The sequence below is a fragment of the Pecten maximus genome, chromosome 8, assembly GCF_902652985.1.
Source record: "Pecten maximus chromosome 8, xPecMax1.1, whole genome shotgun sequence".
Lineage (NCBI taxonomy): Eukaryota > Metazoa > Mollusca > Bivalvia > Pectinida > Pectinidae > Pecten > Pecten maximus.
In genome coordinates this window covers 14,515,522-14,532,419 of record NC_047022.1, presented here as the reverse complement: position 1 = coordinate 14,532,419, position 16,898 = coordinate 14,515,522, and the positions used below count along the sequence as shown (strand labels likewise).

Here is a 16,898-nt window from a genome sequence, read left to right as displayed (position 1 = left end):
CTCCTTGCCACGCCAGCTACTGACAGCAATCAAGCATCCCTTTTATGTCATGAACTACCTACTACGGATGTACATTCCAACTAAATATGTTGAATAAAAACTAGCATATCAATCATGCTTGTAACATTTTGTTACAGAACTAGAGACAATGCATCCTGAATATAACAAAGGACGGCAACACTGGTTTTACAACGCGTGATGTAAAACGTCAAATGACTACTGTGTATTGGCTTGCACACAATCCACTGGTGACTGTCGCGCCTACAAACCTAATACTGCTGGGACTAGTGCAGTTTCTTTCGATCAAACAATGACTGTAAGATAATAATGGTTATGTCTACAGTACGAGTATTGAATCAATAAGTTGGACATTATTATATATTTAACTTGGCAAAACAATATACAAAATAAACAAATTATATCGATTATTTCCTGATTGTTGAATTTGTGTTGCTTATGTATTACACAAAAAATAACACAGATATTACACCACAGAGATTTTTTAAAAAACATATTCGGTATTTGTATTAATGTTGATATATAATGTGACTTTATCCTAATTTCCTCAATTTGTGACAAGCTCCTTGCGTAATAAGAGTCAATTTCGTACTGTTTCCAGTTGTGAAATTGGCGGTACTGATAATGACCTTAGTTGTTAATAGGACGTTAAACAAAATAAACCAAACCAAACCAAATCAGTGAAATAATATCGTCATTTTGCCCAGGTTATCATAAGAAATTCACACATTGGTATGGCAACATAAAATCGCCTACAGCTTACAAGCAGCAACTAGAAGTAGCATCCCGGACGTTACCTTATATGTAAATATAGAGTATGATATCATCAGAAATTTCCATGTAGAATTATAGACTATTATCAGAATACATTACAGCATATGATTTCTCACATCTTTATCAAGATAATGCATATGGTGGATTAAAAGTGACTGTAATAATTTCCGGTGGTAAATCTGGGATAACAACAAAATGCATAACATTATTTTTTAAACGGTTTTTTTTTAATGTACATGTATGGTTTCCAGCAATCTTGATTCTCCATCGGGGTCGGCCTAAAGATGTTTTTTACACTTAGAAACCACTCACCGATACATTGCTTTGTGCCATAATGTTGGTCCCCATTGCTATACAAATGACCAAAATTAATCGATAATGTACTTGCCTCATTAACTAATTACGTAACTCAATTGTAAAACTAAGTTAGCAGGTTGTCACAAAACACCTTTCTGTTCAGCTTGTTTCGGATATTTTATACCAGAAATTAAATATTTAACAAATTTTAGCTTAAAAAATCGCGGAGATCGACATCTACATTTATAAATATGTTTTGAAATGTTTAGTTTGTGTATAGATGACGAAATTATCTCTGATGCATTTGTTCTAAAATACTTACTAAGTTCTATGATTTAATTACTAAGCACTATGAATATGATCAATATAAGTCAGGATTCAGACACACCTTATCGAACAAGCTTATCTGAGTATACGACTTCTTGAATAGTGTTGTATCGTCCAGAGGGCAACGTCTGGATTACGTCACCTTACTAGGCATGAATAATGGAAACGAAGCTCACCTAGTATTCTGTCAAGCATCTGAGGAGAGAGCAGTTAAAATATTAACTTACGCTGCTGATATTGGCAAGATTCCAACCTACCCGCCGATCTTTTAGCGACCAGAAATACGCGTTGCTATCGAATTGCGTATGGGGAAATGGACAAATTAAATATTAATATACACCTCATCATTTATCCATCTTATAGTTTATTATTCAAATTCAAAAAGAATATCTGTAGCATTAGTGTTTGGTTATAAGTAAACCAACATATAATAAATAAAGAATCAACGTAAATATTGCTCTGTGTGCGTTATGTTGTTTATATAACATGATTGGCGGATGTAAAATTCTAGTCGATATCTAAACAGCCAAACTCCTATATCCAGACTTCGACAGGAACGCGGAAAAGATTTTCGAATTTATGTTCATATTCTCTGCACTGTGCTGCTTACGAGAATAATCAATTGTATTGTCTTGTCTTTTCCTTTATTGAATCACCAATAGATCTGGTATAAATGGCTGACAAGTCTTCTCTCCATTGGCACACATCGTAAAAGACCTACGACACATTTGACTTATGTGATTGGGCTAACAGCGCGAATAGGTCTGTTATCTGACTAAATATACGAATTAAAGCCAGGTGTTGTTGACTTCACAACTCCTTGTAAGATTTTCAAAATATGTCGAGGAAAATATTAAGTAGATATGCTGTTTTTATTGAGATATTTTTGGTTATCTTGTTTTGTTTTGTTCCTTTCATATCACTTTAAAATGTCAAGGACATTATTGTTAACCAGAGATTTAACACTATACAATGCAGTAATGATGTGTATGATTAGTCTTTGTACACCTGTACAACTGTCGAGACAATTGTCGAGGTAATACTATAATCCACAAACAGCTCTAAATTAATACGGCCATCTACCATGGCCTCGCTAACAGACCGATAGGTATACGGTATCCCCCAGTGTCATGAATTCGGTGATAGATACTGAATATTCGAGAGAACCAGATGAATGAAAACTGTCAAAAGGTTTTATAATAATTATCTCAGAAGGAAGCATATTGATTTCCTGTTAAGGCCTGGAGCCCGAGAATTGGAACGGAATACCAAATGTTCTTGAAAGTAGAAATAGTGGTTTATATTTAAAGAACATGTCATCACCCGGGATTTACCATAATTTACACGGAGGATGCCGTCGATATATTAACATGTTTTCTTTCGAGAACGCTAATATTTTACCCTCAATGCAATTTATCAGATACATTATTATCAATCATCGATTAGTACAGCATCGTCATGATTTTGGTAATAGGTACTAGCACTTCGACGAACAACTTTCAACACGTATTCGAGGGAACCAGGTTGATGAAAACTGTCAAAAAGTTCCATGGTCGCCAAAATTATCTCATAAGGAAGCATATTTATTTCCTGTTACCGCTTGGAACCCGATAATTGGAATGGAATATCAAATTTCTTGAGAAAGAAATAGTGGTTTCTATTTAAAGAACACGTCATCACCCGGGATTTGCCATAATTTACACGGAGGATGCCGTCAATATAACATGTTTTCTTTCCAGAACACTAAGGTCTTATCCTCAATGCAATTTATCAGATACATTATTATTAATCATAGATTATTCAAAAGTACACGACTGTGTATGCCAATCTGTTTATCTTCAAATCGTTCAAACTTTCAATCTGATGAGTCATATATCTGAATATCAAGCCCTTAGATTAATTTCTGGCCTATTTGTTCAACACTAAGCCATTTCTGTGTCAGTATAATGGACCGTAAGGGATACCATTGTGTCGACCTTAAAGAGTCCATCTAAATGTAATTAGTAAGAGGAGAATATTAGGTCCCGAATTTGGGGGAGGGGAGGGGAGGAAAGTACAGCATAGTCAAATTGTATTGACCTTTAAATATTCCACCCCAAACATCAGGCAAATAAAAACAATATGAACACAATGTAAAATTAAACATCACCATTTGATATTGATTACTTGCTAACCAAACATCATTGTATTTTTTCTCTTGTTACTGCTAATATCGTTTGGTCCTTTTCCAAATACATAGAGGATTTTCCTTCAAATTCAACATTCATCTTTAATTTTATAGAACCGGGTCTATGAAGGCAACACTTAAATGGGAGAATAGAAAATAATTGAATAATTCGCTTCAAATCTTCAAAAGATTATCAAAACATAATCATGAAAACTACCACTTTTCTATAATATGTATGCCTTGACGTAAAATCGTATTTCAAAATCATTAGCTCATTCAGATTTTCAACCAATATTCGATTCTTAATAATCTGATATAACGCTCCTGATGTAAATGTATATACCTATACAGTTAGGTTGACCTACTAATCCCTATTGTTTAGTCTCCAATATAAACATCACAAAGCGTCTAACTTATGATGCCGTCATAATACAGACTGTCCGTATTTTAACCATCGATAAGGTACCGTCTTAATATAGACTGGCTATACTTTTTTAAAACAGTGATACAGGTACGTGTATTAAGCAGTGCGTTAAAAATACCACACTGGTAATAATTATCTGATAGTCATATGACCTTGTGAAAATCCCTGTCGGTTTGTATATAAACAGTGTACATACGATTATGGAGTATTTAAACACTGACAAATTCATTCAAGTAAACCTCGAGTAGAACTGCACGTGTATTACACGCAATGGCGAAAGGCTATATGACATATTGCGATCCTATAACAACTGGGCAGGTAGGCAGATTCCTTCAGCATGCCGGGGATAAGTTGTACTTTGACACACTCAAAAGACGAAAACCTGATGAGGATGCTCCAGACAAATCCAAAACGCTTACAATTGCCAGATTAGGAATGAAAGTTGTACACATATTGGTACAAATGAGGGATTACACGGGAGGTTAATCAGGTATAGTTTATATCCATTTAATTTCTTTTTTTTTTATTTTAGATTCATTGCCTCTTATGTGTTTATATTTTTCACGAAATCACGTACGTTTGTTTTACAGCTTTCACATACCTGATATATAATATGTATTTGGGTTTATTTCAGATTACATGATGTCTGCTGAAGGTCCGGATAATGTGAAACAACACCTATCATCCGGACGACTGGTCACGTGATTCATACGAATTCGGATGGATATCTTCTAATACTGCCCTACCTGTTCAGCAAATACAGCTGTGATATCAGCCAAGCATCCCTTTTATGTCAGGAATTGAGTTATACACGTTTAATAACAATAAGTCCGTTGAATAATAACAAGTATATATATTATAATTGTAAACATTCTGTTTAAGAACTAGAGACAATGCATCCTGAATATAACAAAGAACTTTACAACGCGCGATGTTAAACGTTAAATGACTACTGTGTATTGGCTTTCACACAGCCACTGGTGACTGTCGCGCCACAAACCTAATACTACGGAACTAGTGCGATTGCCTACGAACAAACAATAACTGTAAGATAATAATGATATCTACAGTATGACTATTCAATCAATATGTTGGACAGACGTATATGTTTAAATTCGAAATACGATATACACAATAAATAAAATATATTGCTTCATCGATTGATTGTTATATTTTTTATCTTTGTATTAAAGGTATCTTATTGCTTGATTTTTTTTTCTTGAAACCTTTGTATCAACAATAAAACCAAAGACATTACACATTATTGATTGTATTTAATCTGTTATCATATCCCGAATTTGTTTAAAAACCTACATCAAGGTAATGCATATGAATACAAACTGATTTCTTTAATATGCGATCACGCCTCTCCTTGCGTTATCAAAGTCAGTTTCTTAGTAGTTCCTGCTGTGAAATGGGCGCTAGAGATTCTGAAATAAATTACGTCATTTTGCCCAGGTTTTGTCATTATCCACTCCTCATTATTCATGTCATTCGAACTCAGTTAAGATTTCAGGCGCATGCTTGGTAACATGTAAAGATGATAAGCATCAAGATTTCATAAGAAATTCACAAGTATACATAATATATAATGATAATATCAAACGCCTTACGAAGCAGTGGATAACCCACACTAGCTTCGTTACCTATGAATCAGATATGAATTAAAAGTTGATAACTGCACACAGCCTATGACGTCATCAGAAATACACATGTATAATCAATGATATATCAGAGACATTTAACATGAGTAAGCATTGCTACCCATTTTTTTCAAATGTTAAGGATAACACACATGGCAGATAAAATGATATCAGAATAGCTTGTTTTAATGTTGATTATATGAGACATTTAATATTTAGCGAAGTTTTTCAGCTGATAATTGATTGAATAATTTTAGTTTTTAAATTTTGAAATATGAAAGTCAATTACAAAAGTTCCTTTTTAAAACATACACCATCATTTGTCTAGTTGTACTTTTGACTTTTTTGCTTATTGTACTTAAGATGAAAAAAATCATATTCGAGTTTTATCAATAACGAATGATGCCAAATTCTCCTGAAATTGATTAATACTCGATAATGATTTTACAAAATTATCCGAAGTAAAACGGTAATCTTTTTTCTGAGGAGTGTGATTAAACGATCTATAGATAAAACTTCTTTGATTTAATTACTAAGAATTAAAAAGGATTCACGGACACAACTTATATTAACAACATACACGACTTCCTGAATAGTCTGTACTCATCCACAGGGTAAAGTCCTGGTTACATCACCTGATATTGTTAGATATGTACGTAAGGTAATTCTGAGGAGAGTGTAGCTACAACATCAGGTTTCTATGTAAATATTGGCAAGATTTCAAAATACTTTGTTACAGCGGCCAGAAGTGTCCGTGTTATATCGCTGTGTTACTGACAGACCCGATAATCAAATATCAAAATAGAAATTATCATATGTACACTTGTTTAGAATATTATTCATTTAAGCTTTTGCAGCAATGTATGATAAAGCAGTAGAATGATAAAAAGTCAATTGCGAAAATGATATACATGTATTTACGTACTAAATCTGTTATTATAATTGTTCTTTTTTGTTTGTTTTTTTTTTACTTTTTTGAACTCAAATATATATCATACAGCCAAACATCGCTAATTCGTTAGTTGAGTATTAGAGTTAAACGAGTTTTACGTATTGAATCACCAGTAACATTTAAAACAAGCATGCATGCTTGGTGATCTGGTAACACGTATGACACATCCGGTTAAGGTGTTTGTTTCTTAGCTATACTTCAGTGATCTGATTTAACATACGAATCAATACCGGGCATTGGTGGCTTAAAAACTCCTTGTAATATTTTCATAATACGTCGATGAAACCGTTTATGTAATATCTCAAAGTGAGTATGTTTGTATTGAGATATATTTGTTTATCTTGTTTCGTTTTGTTCCTTTCATATCACTTTAAAATATCAAGAACAATATTGTAAACCAGAGATTTAACACTATACATTGCAGTAATGATGTGTATGATTAGTCTTTGTACACCTGTATAATTCGAGATAATACTATAATCGACCAACAGCTCATAATTAATACGGTCATCGAACAAGGCCTCGGTAACAGACTGACTGGTAGATTATATATATACACACACACACGTGTAAATATAAATTAGAATTGTTATGTGGTCGATCTAGCCAGGACACAGGTATACATGGAGCCTCTAGATTCAGGTGATACAGATCATGCTAAACAGGTTGGACTGGTGTTTAGAGAGGCAGGAGACAAGATGTTTCATGCACAATGCCATAAGATGCGTACCCAAAAGAAATCTAAGGCTAGAGCAGATTTCCTCAGGCTCGGTCTGAAGGTAATGTGTGTTCTTGCCTTCACGAAGAACTAAAGTTGTACTTTCAACAGGTAAGTCAGTCGACTGGTTTAGAATATTTCGATAGGCAGAAACAATCAATGAATTAAACTGAAATGTTTTGAAAATATTTGAATTGATTTTACATGTTTAAAATTGAATATAATTCAAACACAGATTTCGGTAAAGAATACTTTCTCTTTCTGTGGTTTTATATAAAACGGTGTTTGAAGTCGTCAACAATGCAATATTCTAATAAATAACTCGTCTGTTAAATTAAGATATATCGCCGCGTTAGAAAAAAGAGGCTCATAATTCCTTCTTAGACTGATTGTTTTTACTGCTTGACAATTTAGCTGGTTATAGTTCATTAATGTTTAATCTGTTTGTTATAGATCTGAAGAAACCACTTCTGGTAACCAGGGCTGGATATCTGAACCTCGATGCGCAGAGATGTGGTTTCATGACTTCGTGAATAGAGACCCCGGTACAACGTCCTTAGATGTGTCTTTCAATCGTTCATGAACCGAGACCAAGTAACAATGTTCTGAAATATGTCTTCAAAGAGACATCGTGAACCGAGACCAATGAACAATGTTCTGAAATATGTCTTCAAAGACATCGTGAACCGAGACCAAGGAATAATGTTCTGAAATATGTCTTCAAAGACACATCGTGAACAGAGACCAAGGAACAATGTTCTGAAATATGTCTTCAAATACATATTGAACCGAGCCCAATGAACAATGTTCTGAAATATGTCTTCAAAGACTTCATGAACCAAGAGCCAGGTGCAATGTTCTTAAATATGTTTTCAAAGACTTCGTGAACCGAGAGCCGGGTACAATATTCGGAGATGTATCTTTCAAGACTTCATGAATCGAAAACTAGGGATCTCTATCGTGTTCTTGAAATAATAGCATCTTATGAGACTCTTCGCTTAGACCGGGAACCAAACGTTTCAAAATGAATGAGACTGATCACATACGAGGCAGACGAGGATTTCTGAGAGAATAGCTTTCCTGATTCCATAAAATAAATTCATATGAGAAGACACCTATGTACGAAAGCAGATCTATATCAGAATAAACCCTATTATTTAAGAAAAGTTATATGTTATATTTATTTTTTTGTATAGGTATTTATTATGAAGTAAGAAATAAAAACAAAATATAAAAATGAAAAATGTGTTACGCATCTTATCTTATGATAAAACTCATAAAGGAAGGTTAGATAATGAAGGCAATTAACTAACTGAATGTGCCTTTGTCATGTATGTATGATGTACATTTAAGTGATATCATTGCAAGGTTTTCCTGAAATCGGTTGTCTCGTAATATATGTTGAAATTGTTTGTTGATATGTGTTCAAGGACGAGACAGCTGTATGATGCAGTTTCCTTCCTGTTGGATCTACTGTATATAAATCTTAAATTGGTTTTTTAAACTAGACATATTTATCAATATATTTTCAAAAGATGATTTTATAACAAAATATAAACAAAACTGTCAGAAGTGGGATACAGGTACACAATGTACTAGACTTTTTTGGAGGGGGGTATAGGTACTAGATAACCGTAAATTCCGGTGTTTGGGGGATACAGGTACTAGACAGACATACATTCCGGTGTTTGGGGGATACAGGTACTAGACAGACATAAATTCCGGTGTTAGGGGGATAAAGGTACTAGACAGACATAAATTCCGGTGTTGGGGGGGGGGGGGGGGGGGGGGGGGGGGGGGGGGGGGGGGGGGGTGGGGTGGGGGTGTGTGGGTTGGTTTATTTTTGTTTGTGGTGGTTTGTGGGGGTGGGGGGGGGGGGGGGGATAAAGGTACTAGACAGACATACATTCCGGTGTTTGGGGGATACAGGTACTAGACAGACATACATTCCGGTGTTTGGGGGGATACAGGTACTAGACAGACATACATTCCGGTGTTTGGGGGATAAAGGTACTAGACAGACATACATTCCGGTGTTTGGGGGATACAGGTACTAGACAGACATAAATTCCGGTGTTTGGGGGGATAAAGGTACTAGATAGACATAAATTCCGGTGTTTGGGGAATACAGGTATTAGACAGACATAAATTCCGGTGTTTGGGAGATACAGGTACTAGATAGACGGTGGGCCTCTGACATCACTGACAAGTTATAGATGGGTAGAACAGCTGCAGGGTTAAGTTGTATATCATATCTTGGAAATGTGCTGAATCTGTTAAAAAATCATAGTTAAAGATGCTATTCCCTTATGTGTCTCTTATTATGTCCCGATTCGTAAAACGATTATAAACTATGTCCGTATTTCAGATGAGGATACATCCGTATTAGACAGGGTCCGGTTTTGACAAGTTATAATGTACTACAAAACGATAGGAGTTATACTATTATAAATATAAGCAGGTGTTTAGGATAAACATCTACCATTTAATATCAGTGTTTTGATAAAAAAAATACCACGTAGAAATACGGCACGAATTGAATCATGGCGACAAACAATCATATATAAGAGAAACCTGTTTGATATCTAGCAGGTAGAGTACTGCGATATGTATGACAAAGCCTCAGCCTATTATACTCTGTAACAATGGATTATAACAATAGATTGTTATATTATCAATAATGTGTATGGGAGGTCTCTCTGGCAAAAACTCAAATCGTCGCCTACAGCTTATAAACAGCTTATAAATGCCAAGTCTATAGGAAAGATGAAGAGATAACAGGACATTTATATTATTGACTAATGATTTCTCATTAATTTGACGGAAACAAATGATATCATTTTCTAAATATATCTCACTTAACTAGCAGGAAGTATCGTAGTCTGTGATCATTATGAAATTACGATCTACTATGCCTGAAGCAAGATAACTAAAATAACTAGATATATTAGTTGAATATAAATTATAGCATTTATATAATTACACTATGTATGTATGTATCATTAATAACATGATGAACAGACGTCAAATATTCCACAGGACCGAAAGATTCCATGATGTATTGGTATATACAAACCAGGAAGACTAATATCTAAGTACAGTTCCTCTTTCTCCTATTTAACTGGGACCGTGTCATTTAAATACCTAAATATAGACAGGGATTGAGCTACATATTATTATATATATAAATATATGTATAATATAATGGAGCATGGCACCGCGTTATAGTTTGTCACAGTGTGGAAACTTCCTAACATTACACAATTATAACAGCAGCTTATCTCATATATAATTCACAATTTGTTATACTAAACGAAAACAATTAAACTATATATAAATGTAAAGAAATATATATATATGTAAATAGATGATGCAATATCCTTGGATCGAAGGTTAAAGCCAAGTGCTACAAAGTGAAATAATCTACTTTTCATACAAGTTTATATAAAATGTACATCATCAAATATTATTAAATAAGATATACACCATTTCTAGATGGTGAGATGATCTGTTGAAGCTTTCCGTAACTTTACCTTGCAAAACTAGTGTCCACATTAAAATTATAAACTTTTGTGCAATCCGTTTAAAACTGAATACTAATCTTTACCGAATGCATAAGGAGATAAGATAGTGACCCTGTTTATACGTCTGCGATTTAAACAAAACATTCATATTTTAGGATAAAACAATCACGATGTTCGGTATTCAGCATATTTAAAACTTATTTTACATTATTTTTACAAACATTTCAGTATAATATAATGTATTGTTCAAAAATCGACAGAGCTCCGCAAAATCGCACAAATAAGCAGTTCTCAAACTCCTTAAAGTCAAGATAAACTGATATTTCGTATGAAAGAAGATAATTTTAAAAATATGTCACCACATCATTGTTTTATATGCATCAGGGAAGAGAGAACTTTTTATCATTTTTTTATTTATTTATTAAATTGATTCTCATAAGACAATTTTTACATTTACAGTAACAGTGTCTCAGACGCCAACTATGGGTGGGTGTGGATACATTATAACATTTTAACATATTTGAATCTGAAAATAATTGTTATGTCTCAATAGCATATGTACACCGTACAATAGTATATGTACAATATAACTCATACTAACCTTGAAAGACATGCATCATCATCATCATCATCATCATATGTAATACAAATATGTAGTGTTAATTATGTAATGATGTTGATTGAAAATATATATCGTGTACATCATACAAATAAGGTGCATTGTCCTAATGGAATAACAAACCTTTAGTGAGCTTTCTGTGGCGCTTAAGTTGATTATTTTCCCGTAACTGCCTCAGAAGTGAAGCGTAGTATGTGCCATTGATTGTTTGTCCCTTTTGGAGATAATCATATCAGCAGAATACCATTCGCATCCAAGAAAACCGAGGCCATAACTTTCTCAGCTGATGGAACAGTCTTTGCCTTCTTTGCCGGGGGAGAGCCAGGGTGCTTCCATTGTTTCGATTGTTGTTTGGCCTCTGGGGTAAAATTATGGACCCATGTGTCATCCATAGTGACAAATCTCTGAAGAAAGTGGGCAGAATCTTCCTCAAAAAGGTTAACATTAGCACGCGATGATATGCGCCTGGTGTGCTTCTGATCAAATGACAGAAGTCTTGGTACCCTTCGAGCCGAAAGCTTTCTCATTGCAAGATCCTCGGTCAGAATGGAATGTACTCCTCTCTTTGAAATACCAATTATACTGGCTATATATCTTTCTGTGACTCGTCTGTCAGTCATAACAATATCGGGAACATTATAGGCCATTTCTGGGGTTGTAACATTGACAGGCCATTCAGGACGGGTCATCCTCATGGCTCTGTCGGCCGCTTAAATTCTGCCACCCACCATTTCACTGAAGCATATTAAGGGGCATCTTTCCCTAGTGTTACTACCCTATTATTATGGATAGCCTTAGGTTTTAAACCATTTTATGCAAATATTGGATCACTGCTGCAAAAGCCGTTTGTCTTGTTTACTTAAGAGTGCTACCTCGTCGATATAAACTAACCAAATGAGACCAGTCCTTGGATATACGGCCCTATATAGTCAGAGAATAGTGGGACTTAAAAAGAACATCCTTGAGTGCCTCCTTCAATATGAGGCTCACGGCATATCAATCAGTCCTCGTATGTCTTTAGCCGACGCATAATGCTGAAGACGTAACAGACATATACAATGTACATGTAGAATCTCTAAGACACCCTGGAGACGTTCGGATACAGTGTCAAACAATCTAGACGCCGATGAATAGGCCTACATTAATTGCAGTTTAATGTAGAGTTTGGTGGGAAACCATCCACAGGAATTTCAACGTTTTCATATCATATCATCAAAATAATATTTTTTTTTGTATACAATTATCTAATAAAAAAAATGTTTTATTTTGACAAAATGATGTGAAAGCCCGGGCGTACTCGCGTACGCCTGGCTACGTATACACGCATGTCGTACTTACCTCGAGTAATTGTTATTGTTTGGTGATATTTATTGTCAATATAAGGAATAATTGCCATATTGAAATTATTAGTAACGTCTTTGAGTTCAAATCTTAGACAATGAATTGATAATAATAAAACTTCGAAAAACTTACACCGCCTTGAAATTTATTTGGAGAAGATTGTATGATGTACGTAAGCTTATTTCCCACGCGATGTATCCTTCTTATCGACGACGGTGACCATCTATATTATGATAATTCATAGGTGACGTAACATTGGCAGCGAGAATCCCAATCGTCGCTAAATAGATATACAATTTTAAGCATGCTAATCGAGTTTTATAATAAATAAAAAAAAATGTAAGATTATTTTTTATTAACTCGCTAAAATTTCAAAAAGAATTTTTAAAATGTTCGTGTAATAACATCAGTGCTGAAGTTAGATGTAGAATAAACACACACACACACAAACACTTGTATTGGTGTCAAAAACTAGGGACATATTCTCAGTTACGCAGTACCAGTTAAGCGATTTGTATCCAGCACCAGCTGAAGTAGTTAAAATAGGAAATGATCTATCCCGTGCTGACGATTTTTCTCGCACACAAACACCCACACCCACACACACACATATATATAATAATACCCTCTCTTGCTTCTACATTTAAACAGTATTACATGTAATTTTTGATAAAAATATTACATATACAACAAAATTAAGTTAGTTTTATGTGGCCCAATTTCAAGACATTACCCAATTTGACGAAAGAGTGTATTGAAACACCGATTTTCCAGCTTTCTCTTTATACACGTACTTACTGTTAAACAAGATTAACTTATAAACTACAGGGTATGTACATGGCATAATGAGAAAATGTAAAACATCCACAGTCGTAATGGAACCTCAGAACTTTAGTTATCAATTGGTAGTGACCACGAATCGGTCGATGTGTACGATAGCGTTATCTTATCTTTGGAAATTGGAAGAAGGTGAGAGAATAATAAATATGTCAGTGTGATTTTTCGATACCATTCTTCCTTCCTTAGTTTTATTGAGGCTAGATTTGACGAAATGAAAACTACTATTTAACTGATGGAAACTCATAAAGCATTTATGAATGATAATTGGAATGTGACCATGCACCTTACGAATAAATCAATTGAATAATCAGTGGTGCATCCGCCTTTAAAAAACAAGCACAGATTACCAGAAGGCAAACGAAACAAGAAATAATTCAAATCGATAAACGAGGGGGCATGCTATGGGGACCCTGGGAAAGGTTCAAGGAGAACAGGACCAGGTGTCGAGCAATGGTAAGCGTCTTTTATTTCATCGGTAACACCAGTCATGTAGAGGAAGAAGGGATGGTACTATCTAGAAATGGAAAATTAACTATTCGGCAAGTGAAATAATTACGCTTATCACAAAGCTTGGTTTTCAGCTAACCCTGCTGGTTTCGTGATAAATTCATTTCACAAAGATTTTATTGAATAAACGAAGTCCATGGGTATTGCACGTACAAATCGGATCAACAATCCTTGGCTATCTTATATCGAATATATCAAAGATTGATAAAAGAGTTTATCGCTTTATATTTTCCGCAATACCAAACACTATTGCGCAGTGAATCTCACAATAACCATACTATCGGCAAAATTGATCACTTCGTATTGATCAGGTTCAACAGGCGATATATAAAAACTATGGTAAATGAATATAAAACATATAAAAATTTCTGTCTCCCTCGCAATGCTTCGTACAATTTTTTACAGTAAGTTGTTTTTCATTATTTTCTTTGAAGTCGTCTACTACATAATGCTGTAAAACGATTTATCACCAAGCACTATATATAACGAATGACAGGCCAGATTAAAATTAGCAAGCAAAAATACCCGAACGAACAAGGAACCTGACAACTGGGTGTATTTCCGTGTTCTGTGTATCAAAATTAAAACATGACTAAGGTAAACTGTACGACCTGATCATATAATGTGGGTGACACAATATTAGGTTACATGTATAGGAGTAACGACCATGAACCCGACTGTCATTGCCCGGTACATTAGGTTCGTTTATTGTCCTGCTCTACGTGTATGTAGTACTGGTAACATTTCATTCCTTGGTACAAGAGAACTGTACATGATACAATGTCCGTGGAGTAACAAACCCTTATTTTGTTTTGTTTGAATCTTGCAGTGTTATTTGTTTTGCTTTTTTCTCTACGGTGCAAATTACTTTTTCAGAAGAAATCGTGTTACTACTAAACAACGATAATTATCATAGTCTGAAAATCGGTAAACAATAGAAAATAGCACGGACAAAAATCATGCACGGAAATAATAAGGATTTTGGCGCGAAAACAAGAAAAGTACGTTCATCTCAATGGCATATATACCGTCAGATCAACATGGTTCGTGTAATGGACGGCTACTAACACAGGTACCAAGTAAAACGTGTTACTTGGCGGAATACAGTTCAGATTTGTTTCACATTATTTACGAAGATGCTGGCATCAACATTTGTTTCGGCCAGTTATTGAATATTCTATTGTATGTAAATGTAAACAAACCCGTAACTTGCACACCTGATAAAAAACAATAACTTCATGCTCTTTTTCTTCGTTTATTCGCGGCACTTCATTTTCCTTGGCTATTTACCTATTTTCGGATTACCGGTATCCGGTCTTCGGATTAACGTGCCTCCGGACTATGACAGAATAGTGTTATCTGTGTATCGTTGTGTTATGAGGAACAGTCACCTCACTAAATATAAAACCACAACATTAAAGATAACGTTCTAATGTGTGCTACTAAACTTTCCACAGTACAGTATGTCAATGTGTCAAGGACACCATGGCGTGTTCCCGTCTATACACAGAGCTTACGTAACCGTGGGCTAAAAATAACGCTTATGGAACATTGGGTACATGTTATAGCGCTGTGTTAGACTGACTAACGATATGTGTTTAATTGATTTCTCGTTCTAATAATGCATGTCATTACGTAAACTCCCTGTACACACAGACGTCTGTTTCTGGTTATTTATCTATAGTAAAAGTAGGGGCAATTTCTGTTTCTATAAATACTAACTAGAACATTCGGGTGCCCTTATTACGATTTTGGAATTGAACAATAAATGAAATATTATTTGACATTTGGGTTATCCGTTTAATGTATTGCTGGTTAGCTTGTTGAGCTGAAGAAATGAGACCTGATAAGTTCTTTTTTTCAGAAACAAGCATTTATGTAGCAACTGAGCAAAATAATGGACACTTACCATAGGCGTCTGCTTCTGGGTAGTATATAAAGACAGAAATATTAGCTCCTTCTCCTACTAGGGGCTAATATTTTTCAATAAATACTAACCAGAAGCAGACGCCTGTGCACTTACGAAACAAGTGTCTACATGTTAATGGTTAACTCACTTTTTCGGCATAGCCGTATAATTTTCTTTTGTTCCCGGATATGACGCGACAGGTGGCGTTACTGGTCAAGATGAAGTATGTGATTGGTCAATGTAGCGGTAAATGCAAAATGCAGACATGCAGTTAAAGACGAAACAAAATTAAGATTGAATGCAAGCTGATTAAGTGGATGTATCTATTCAAATGACACATTAATAGAATCATATTCCTGATTCAAATGCAGTCTTACTCTTATTATCTCCAAAAATGATTCAAACTGATATAATTTTGTTATCCGTACTGAAATTGCGCATTTATTAATTAGTTCGTTAATTTATTTCACCAGCAGTTTTACATTAAAACCACCAGCATTAAAACTATGCCGTTTATCTTTTTTAAAGATATTTCTTGTTTAGATTATTTTTAGAATATAAAATACCCAGTCACAATTTTGTCAGGTCATGTCTAAGAATAGCGACATCACCGTACCCGGAAACACAATAAACATTGTGTTGATAACGTAGCAAGAAGTCTTTCCAGAATTCGGACCGTCAATCATTTCTTGAGAATAAATAGAACTGGTTGTATTTCGATAGATTTCCGAGAAAAAGGAAGAACGCATCAAGTGTTTGCAACTTCATGTGTACTAGAAAATGCAGGTAATTCTGAGAAAACGAAATAAACTTTTTTCTCTGAAATGGTATTTTGTCA

General features: G+C 34.7%; 1 long non-coding RNA gene across 1 annotated transcript; it reads left to right on the top strand.

Moving 5' to 3' along the window:
* Positions 1-7,141: 7,141 nt before the first annotated feature.
* On the top strand, positions 7,142-8,260 carry LOC117332540. Its single transcript, XR_004533752.1, has 2 exons — positions 7,142-7,431; positions 7,774-8,260. It is a non-coding gene; the product is annotated as an uncharacterized LOC117332540 (long non-coding RNA).
* Positions 8,261-16,898: the final 8,638 nt, after the last annotated feature.